The sequence below is a fragment of the Dermacentor variabilis genome, chromosome 3 (assembly GCF_050947875.1).
Source record: "Dermacentor variabilis isolate Ectoservices chromosome 3, ASM5094787v1, whole genome shotgun sequence".
Taxonomy (NCBI): Eukaryota; Metazoa; Arthropoda; class Arachnida; order Ixodida; family Ixodidae; genus Dermacentor; species Dermacentor variabilis.
Window position 1 is genome coordinate 101,600,628 of NC_134570.1, and position 10,268 is coordinate 101,610,895.

Below are 10,268 nucleotides of genomic sequence, written 5' to 3' on the forward strand. Positions count from 1 at the left end.
TACCATAACGACGACGGCAACAAGCGCCATGGTGATGACCGCGACACAGAACTCAATCCAGAAGGCCGAAGGTTGAAACCAACGATAGTCAACGGCGGCCTATCCCGAAAGTGGCTTACTGGGAATTGAGGCGAGACCTGCGGCTACCCACCATGTGCAGCACTAAGGCGCAAAGTTTTTAACTGCGTATACGGTTCATTCTCCATAACAGCCGGTAGAATACAGCATCTGTGAAAATCAGTTCCGAAGGTTGTATACACTGAGGGAAGGTATCTAGTTACGAAAGTGGTGCGATGCCATGCAAACTGATAGCTAGCTACGACAAGATTCTGGACAGAGGCTAAGATTGCTGCACATTAGAAGAGCTTTTGCTCGGTGTCATTTTCGATTTCCCTGGCAAAGTTAATCTAAAAAGATGAAATGTTGTCGGGAGACAACCGCTAGACCAATGTGAATGAAGTTTGTTGCATTTGCAAGAGAAAATATAGTAGCCCCTATAGGACACATACTCGTATTTAGGAGCGCATACATTTGCAAAATATTGGTTAACATTAGCCACCTTAAAAAATGACATAAATCACGAAGTATAGAAATCTGCAACTCTAGACTAAATATACATGTTTTTACTGTCTTCTCCTATGTGTATGGTATGGAGATGTTAAAATATATTAAAACAATAATAATTTGAATAAAGGTCCACCCGCGTATTTTGAAAAACGAAATAACAACAAAAAATAAACATGACACACCTTTCCTCACCACTAGCTCCGCTACTATATGTCGCTAGTGGAGGCCACAAGGTGCATCTTAGTCGGATATATGTTACAAAAAAGTGGCAGTGGCTAAGCTCGGCTATGCCAGGATATATGTAGCGAAAGCTAAGGCATAGCATGGTTAGCCTTGGTTAATCTTGATTGAAAGTCCTGGTTAACTGGTTGTCTAGCTATGTTGCGGCGCGCTTTTCGTCTGTTTGCTGGCCGATTCGTTTTCTCTACGTCTCGTTCCGATGTCGATTCCAGGCCTCCTCTTGCTTATCAGAATTGTCACCGTCCATACTGCCACCTCAACTGCGGTTGCCGCGTATGTGAACTCTCCTTTTCAATCCTGCGACCTATCATCAGGCATGCCACGCAGCTGGCGAAGCGAGCGGAGGCGAACGCAATGACGAGGGACGTGGTGTGACCAGGAACGAGGTGTGACGTCATATGCCTCCTCGGAGCACCGCCAAGGCGAAATCGAAAGTTCGCGGCCAGTAAAGCATTCGCTTTAAAGGTATTACTCACCGCATCCTCCGCAGGCATCCTCGGCACCCTAAAGTGACATTGTCTTCGGTGACGTCGAGTGCGATGGATACGCAACATTACTTCATGTATTTACAGCGCTCAAATATGCACTACCAATTTTTGACGACGACTATTGCAAAACCTTCTATAAACACTGTCATTTAGGCGTAAGCTCCATATTTAGGTATCAAACTGGTGCGCTCTAGATGCTCCAACAGATGGAGTTTACAAAACAGGGGTACCATATTTATTAGAATTAGCGCGACCTTTTCTTTCCCCTTTTTTGTGGAAACCGTTATCCCAAGGTGCTATTGTCCTGTATTCAGCGCAAAAGAATATCGACTTATATTCGTGAACAAAGCTAGCAGTAGTGGGAAACTAATAAAAAGGCTGTATCGAAGAAGAGGAACCTTATTTTACCACATAAGTACACTGATGTATACAAAGTGGTGGGGATGGCAGGATAAAAGCTGCATAACGGCAGCTCCTGCGGCATCGAAACCTCGGCGCCTGCTGCTGACACTCCGACCTCAAATTTCGGAAGAGCTCCTTCGGTTGAATGAACTGAATGTCATCGAGCGCGCTAATGACTCGGGATGGGTGTTCCCCATCGTCGTAGTAAGCAAGAAGGACGGCGGCATTCGGGTCTGTGTTGACCTCCGTGAACCTAAGGGAGCAGTCATTGCCGACAGCTCCCCGCATCCTCTCAACTGAGGAGTTCTTGAACAGCCTCATCGGTGCTACTACCTTATCCAAGCTGGATCTTGCATCGGCGTACCACCAGGCGCTGCGGCATCCCGAGAGCTGAGACTTGACTGCATTCGTGACTCACGATGGACTGTTCTGTTTCAAGCGGATATGCTTTGGGCTGGCGTTGGTCGCACCAAGGCGCGACTAGGAGAGCAGTTTGGTGGTCTGGCATGAACAAGTAAGTGGAAATTGGCATCTAGAATTGCATAGTCTATAAGGCTGAAGAAAAGAGTGCCAAGAGTGCAGTAATTCGGCTGCAACCTGTGCCCTTGCCAGAGCGTCCATGGCGTAAGGCCGCCATCGACATGGTAGGTCCCATGGAAAGTGTTTCGCATGATAGCACGTCCCCTATCCCCCTCGTAGACTACTTTTCCAAGTGGCTAGAAGTACAGCTTTGCAGCCAGGTTTCAACGCGCACAGTGGCAATCCTTCTGCTCTCAGTATTCTCTCAAGAGGGCTACCCGGACAATATTGTGTGTGACAACGGTCCCCAGTTTTGTTCCCCAGAATTCAACCAGTTCCTGAAGGATCCGGCCATTCGCTTCTCGCACTCTTCGGTGTACTGCCCCCCCCCCCCCCCCGGCGAATGGACATGTAGAATGATTCAACCGCGTTTTCAAGAACTTCGTCCAGACAGCTTTGCTGGAACATCGACCACTCCGCCAAGCGGTTATCGAATTCCTTGGCATCTACCGGGGCCCACTACACACGACCACGGGAGTCGCCTCGGGCCTGTAACTCCATAGAAGGCTGCCGAAAACACGCATGGACGTTGTCGGGCACCCGTAGTCTTCCATACTAAAGCAACCAGCTACATACAGAGCTTCATCAGCTGCGCCGTCGGATCAAGCACAAGCAAAAGAGCAGCAAGAAACGGACAGATGTTCGTCGAGCCGCGAAGAAGACTAATATCACAGTTGGTGACTTCGTCATACTGAGTAAACACTCCGTAACCTTCACGGGAGACTCCTCGTTGCAACGCGGACAGTCCTTTTCCGCCTTGATGATGGCGGGACCTGAAAATCATCCAAGCTTGCCAAAGCCTCTTCCGGTCCCCGTACTCTGCGTCCAGAGGAGACCTGGAACTCGCAAGAGGCTCCCGCCACCGGGGAACCCTCGGCCACCAGCTGCTCGTGAGGCATCTCAAGCGCTGGCTGCGTCTCTGCCTGCTCCTGTGGCCGTGTGCCTCCTCCTGCAGTTGTGGCTGACCAGGCTACTTCAAACCCGGAGCCCCTGAAACGCAACCGAGTCCGCCTCCTGTTCGCGACCAACCGCCACAGGCAAGACAACCTCCGAAACGTTACGGCGACTATGTGTGACAACTCTATTAGATTTTTTGTGTTATTCTCGTATTGCCTATGTTGTTTGAACATTTTGTAGATAATTTTCTTTTTTGTACGGAGAGAATGTAGAAGAGAGTTTTCACGGGTTTTTTATATAGAATTTCTGGTTTCTGCTGAGTGTACGTCCGTTAAATGATGTTTTTGTTGTTGACAGGTCACCGTTTTTCAATGCTTTATATTTCCCTTATTAGCGTGAGTTGTTAATGTAGAAAGCACCTTAGAGTACTGACCCACTAGTAGCTTACTGAACCTCTCAAAGTTTTAAGGGGGGAATGTGGTATGTCGTTAGTTTTGGTCGATACTTGATACCCGTCTGGAAACCGCGTGAACAACTGTGGCGCTGTTTTTTCCATGTATATAATTGGGTGTCAGAAAATAAAGGTCCTCATTTTTTGGGTTATGGCTGCTTGGATCTCTTGTTCGTCGGCCCGTAGGCCACGATACCACAATGATAGTGCCCTATGTTCCAATTGAATCCTAACTTCAGATTAGCGGATAGGGACGCGAACTGTTTCATAGGTGGACATATATCAATATATTAACGGTTTATTCAAGTGTTAGAGTGTAAGGCTATTTTTGATTTTTCATTAGGTCTGAAACATCAGTTGAGCCCTGAGGGGTTGGTAATAAATATTAAGTAATACGTGCTACGAACAGCATTGTCTTATGTTAGCGCATATGCGCTGTTACATGAGTGTACCACAATTTTCTATGTAAGCACTCAACAAAAATGCTGAAATTGCATCCCACTGTTCCTGTTGTCACTCGACGTACAGTTTTCATCGGTTAGGTCAAATGGATATCATGAAAAACAGTGCCTTTCAAATGGCTTAACTTCGCTTGCACATACCAATATGCCCCTGATTCCCACGATATAGAAAGAATAGTACTGGGGCATTCACTTAGTTCACCGAGAGCGCCCCGGGCGTCTCGTATAACGCATGAAAATATGGAAAAAGCGAGGGTTTAGCAGCTATTTGCAAAGCTCCTGATAAATGAGGAAGCGTTAAAAGATCTCCATAAATTACAAGCAAAATGGCCCCAATTTGCCACAGATGTGCACATGGTGTAAAACATAGAGTTCTCTCGAGGCATTCGGAAGCAAATCGGAGAAACGGCTATATAACGCCTTCAACACTTGCTAAAGAAATTTATACCTTAAGTGGTAAATAATTCACACACATTAAAATACGCCTTTACACAGTGAAAAAAAGTTTCCCTTTTATCTTGTGAATGTCACATTGCTCACAATCTCAGCTCTACCAGGAAAACGGGCTGAATTCTATGCATTCTAACACACAGCTATAATGATCTGAAGCGTTTCAAAAATCATTTTATTGAATGGGCTATGAATAATCTTCGTGCTTTGAAGATAGCCTACGTATGACCCAGAATGTCGATGGCGATAGATATAGAGTCTTTCAATGCGTATAAACACTGATATCGTGTTTCTGAGCACGTGTAGTCGCACACAGATATGCCATAAAATTGTCTAACTTTTTGAAGCTTCAAGAGGCTATTTAACGTACAATTACGAAAATTATAAAGCATTTGCTAAAGTTTTCATCCGAACTACTGCAGTTTTTTTACACTAACTTCTCCCATTCAGCTACTTGTGTGATACTGAAATGTAAATCACGCTTTCAGGCTACATATAATTCTTCGACTCCCAGGAAATCCCATCTTCCTTAAGACGGAATACGGAGTCTACACCTTTGCATTCTAATTGTGTGGCTACGCCCTTGAAGGGCTAAAATACACTTTTGCGTAATGGGGGGGGGGGGGGGGGTAACTGGATAAATCGTGTTTGTCCTCAGATGGGAAAAGAGAAACCATTTGCTTCAATACCTTGAGTATGAGTATCCTCATTAGCCTTCAAAGCCCGTGGCACTATCTGATAACGCTCTCCGCTCTCTTTTTTTTTTTTCGCGGCTTTGATGTAGAGTACATGGTATCGTTTATTTTGTACTTGTTGCCCTTGAGGCGTATGACTTCCGGCATAGGCTATATATAGACTGCATTTAAAGAGCTGGCTGTGCGAAATAGAGAAGCAATTGAACCAACGAGCACACGAAAGTCATCATGGTAAGTTGTTTTTCCACTGTAAACATAAGTGAAAAATTGAAATCGCAGCAGCGATTGCCTTAAAGGCTTTAACCTGTCTCATATCCGATCTTTTCTTTTTGTAAAAGCTGTACAAGCTACTGTAAAAGCGGCGCCACCATTTATATCTCTCTTGCTGTGAGTAAAGTAGCATGTAAAGGAAAAGAAGCTGCTGAAAGAATTTGCCAACAATGTTTCCTCTTCTACCAAAAGAGTGATACTTGCTCTCGCATGATAAGAGATGTATTTTTGCGTAGCACAAGCCTTCTTTCTGTTGCTAATACTGATCACCAGAAACGCACAAAGGAAACATTTTTGGTAAATAAACAAATTAGAGAAGATTGATGCTACTTTTTTCGAATCTACATTGTTGGGAACCGCTATTATTCCGCAGTATTCAGTGATCGCTCATGTTATAGGCATTTCTGTTTTGGAAAATTTGGTGGCGACATACCTTAAAACAGCACCACTTTTCTATATAGGTGCCTCTACTGTCATCGTCCTTTCGCGCTGCCTCTCTGACACACTTAAATATGGTTGCATTTGTGCAAAAGTATTGCAAGCCTGGAGAACTGTCAGGTTATACTTCAGCCGCACTAGGAGGCATAATTTCAAACAATTTATTTAATAGGTGGTGGGAACATTTTAATGATACCTGCCGCCGCCAACTCATTCGGGGGATGGGTGGAGGGATGAAGCTTTCCGATAATTTAACCTTAAGGGAGACTTTCATGCCGCCTTTGATGACGTCAAAAATAATACCGTCTTGAAGTCAATGCCTTCCTTGGCGAGTCACCAACACTTTTCAGTATCAGCGACATCTGTTTCTCACCTCTTTGTAACCTGTTTCGAGCATCTTTCTTCTGTCGCTCCCGAAGACACTGTGGTCTAAATAGAAGTGGCACCGGAACCACTGGGTATGTGCAACTTTGGTCACTGGATATGTGATGAGTAGAGACTGGATCTCTGGACAGCAAAGGGAGGTTTTTTGTCGCCTGCAGCATGCATAACAGCTCTAATTTAAGGTATATAGAGACGCCAATCGCTGTCCGTTGGGGATGTATGCTCTTTGTTATAGGGGCTTCCCCTGTGGCTCCAAGAATAGGCAAGATTTAGTAGGGAACACAGCACACTAAACTCCTATATTCTGAAAATCACTTTTCTAATTATAGCAAAATAAGACAAAGTATGTAGGCTACAAGGTATATCTGAAATTGATTGTGACAAGACATCGCGAGGAAAGTGAGAGCAGTGACAAACAAAAACCATCTCAAGGTTTTCGGGTTTCTTCAGCTTTTTTTTTGCCAGAGCGTTGCCTTCTATGCAGAAAAATAAATGCTCACCATTCGCCAAAGTTATGAGCGCATATATGTATTTGTGAATGTTCAATGGTCCTATGCGCTCTCAAATTCCAGAATGTTTGCTGGTCAAAAGTTTTGACAATTGTTTTGGTACCAACAACCCGTTATGCTTACATGGCACTCATTGAGGTACCACTAACTATGCAACTGCAGATTGTTTGCCACCTGGTGTAATAATATGCAGCTGCCATTCAAGGTATGCACGTGACGACGCAACGCGGTACGCATGATTCATCGTGTGAGAATTCGCACGATACGATGCTCATAAAAAAGATGATGAAGAGGTTTTATTGGCGTCGCCTTTGAAATGGGGCATTGACAAAACAGTCACCTAGCCTGCATGAGTTAATCAGGTATACCACTATTAATACTTTTCATTGGAGCAATTTTTATACGTGTACATAATCTTCTTTTCTTTTTGCTCATAGACCTCGGTAGCTATCAGTACAGCACCACCACCAGCCACCAGCAGAAAAGAAAGAAGGCTTTCTCGCTCCCTGACTGGGACAAATTCCGTGAGGTTCGCAATGTCCGCGCCGCTCGTGGAGAAAAGCTCGAGAGTCTTGTCCAGTGGTCCGAACTAATTGTGCAAGATGCCTGATCCACCACCAAAACCATAGAGACGGATCTACAGACAGACAAAATAGATAGCAGGCTAGAACACCTTCTCGAGGCCGAGAAATCACTTCTCGAGAGGTTGAAAAGCCAAAGCTTGAATCGCAAGCTCAGGAAAAAGATAGCTGAGATTAACAAGCAATTCGACGAGCACTGCCAAGCCGTGTATAGGCAGCAATGGGAAGAAATTTGCAATTCAATCGACGGGCAGATGCGCATGAGACGCAAGTGGAATCTTCTCAAACACTTACTCGACGACTCCGGCACCAAGTCAAACCAGAGAAGTGTCCTCGCTAAAGCGGTCCTCGAAGCCAAGAAGTCGTCTTCGGAAGAGGAAGTACCTGTAATACAATTCAAATCCGAATGTGATTTATATGCTTGAATCTTCCTTATGTAAGAAACAATATATCGGTGAAACAGGGCAATCAATGAACGTCAGATCAAACGGAAATCGCGCGGACACAGCTAAATATCTTCCCAAAACTGTCCCCGAGCATTTCAACCAACCAGGTCATAACTATGATGGACTTAAACTCTACATCTTACAGTGAAATTTCTGTTCTGAACGAGAAAGAAAATGCAGAGAATCATACCTTATCAATAAGTTCAAGACATTGTAACCAATAGGCATAAACGTTTCAAAGGGAGCTTTAGAATCTATTCGCTATTCGAAATTTCAAGTTATAGGCAAGAGCACTTGGTTTGATTTCTTGGCGTTCTCTGTTCGTTTCGTTTTGCTTCTTATTCTTTCTCTCTTTTTTCACTTGATTTGTTTATTTATACCATTTCAGTATTTTTCTCTTTCTTTACGAGCACCGGTTTCTGCCGCTCCTTCTAGTATCTCTTTAAAAGACACGATAACCTACGAACACCTGTGAAACAGGTAATAGAGGGCTGCTGTGCACGCCGCTGACACGCCGGGTGACACACGGATGTTGACGAGTGATTGACAGACGGCCATATCCCTGGTCATGTGCACAGCACTCCTTTATTATAAATTCTGCGCGCTAAACAAATTCGCTCCTGGTCGCACCGACCCGCCTTGCACCATCTCCCCTTTAGGAGAACCCTACCTATATATGCAGAAGAGGACGCATTTGGGAGTATGCATTAGTGCTCGTAACCCCGTATATATACTGTGGCGAGGAAAGCATATGTCGCCTTGAAGAAGACAAGTAGGCGCCAAATAGGTTCTTCGAACCGCGGCCCCAATGCAGTCCCGCATCTGCAGTGACTCATTTCGGCGTGAAACTAACAAAAGGCAGAAACGCGTCACCATTTCTAACCGGATGAGAGCCGAAATGCGTGCCTGCAACAACACTGACGGCGCTATTCATCGAACCGTCATTGTGAGATGGCTGGTGGCTGCTAAGACACTGCTTCTTTTGCGCAGCAGCAGTTGCGTCATAGTTTGCGTACCACCAGCATGTTGCTCCCACGTATTGCCAAAACACTGTCGATGGAGGTGTGGCACCCCCCCCCCCCTCAGTGCTAGATCTTGCTTTACTTTCTATAATTGGTCCTTGACGTGAAATTGCAAACTTTATTTCTAGCTTCATGCAACAATGTGGCGCGCTTCAAGGACAGACGGTCACCGCCCGGATTCGTGATGGCACAGTTACCAATAGCCGGTACCGGCCGTTCGCGCGCGAAACTCATTTTAATATGCGTTATGATTATCAGTGTCAATATGGAAAAAATCGTGTGTACATAAAGCTTAAGAAGCCGACCATGCGGTAGATATATGTAGACACACGCACACACACACGCACACACACACACACACATATATATATATATATATATATATATATAGCTATTAAGGCTAAGCGTTCAGGTCACTGCACACACAACGCACAAATAAAAGAATTCACCAGCGATCTATGAGTACATGCGAGATAAATGTGTCAGCATCAACGTCCGGATCCGTTAATGGAGACAGTGTTCACCCTATTGGGAAGTGTCGTTCAAAGAACTGTATACATATACATATATATATATATATATATATATATATATATATATATATATATATATATATATATATATATATATATATATATTTATCTCGCATGTACTGAGAGATCGCTGGTGAATTGTTTTCTTGGTGCGTTGCGTGTGCAGTGACCTGAACGCTTAGCGTTAATATCAAAGCCTAAAAGGGAAAGAAAACGTTTCAAACGCGCATAGAAGCTGTTCTTTATTTTATTTCACTCGCAGTATTCCCGTTCTTTACGCAGCTACTTTCCTTGTTCCACTCGCGCAGTATCGTCGCTGTTGTATGTACGTCCTAGTGGTCGTGCGACTGCTACATTTAAGCTAAATATAATGAATTGCAGTTACAATCTTATGTTTCCAAAGAAACATATATAACCTTTTGTGGAATTTGAGTAGACCCAAATAAATATTTGATATATCACTCAGAAGTTACTGGATACTAAGTACTATACGGCAGCTTGACGAGTAATATGTACAATTAATGCTAGACTTTTGTATGCGTTCACAATTCTCAACTGCCAGATGTACTTGAATGCATATACAAGTTGTATAATTTCGTCATTTTTTCCAGATCCGTACTTGCATTGTTCTGGCTCTTTCCACCAGAGCTATCGCTGGATTTTGTGACTGTGGAGGCGGCTTGGCTGCCACCTCGGCAGTCAGAACTGTTCCGCACGCGGCTTCAAAACCTGCTGCCGTTGCCACTCCGCTTGACACGTACGCCGCTGGTCCAGCCGCCACCAAGGTTGCAAGCCCTTACGCAACAGCTCCAGTTGTCGCTGCTGCTTCAGCTGTCGGGAAAATCGCCTCTTCCG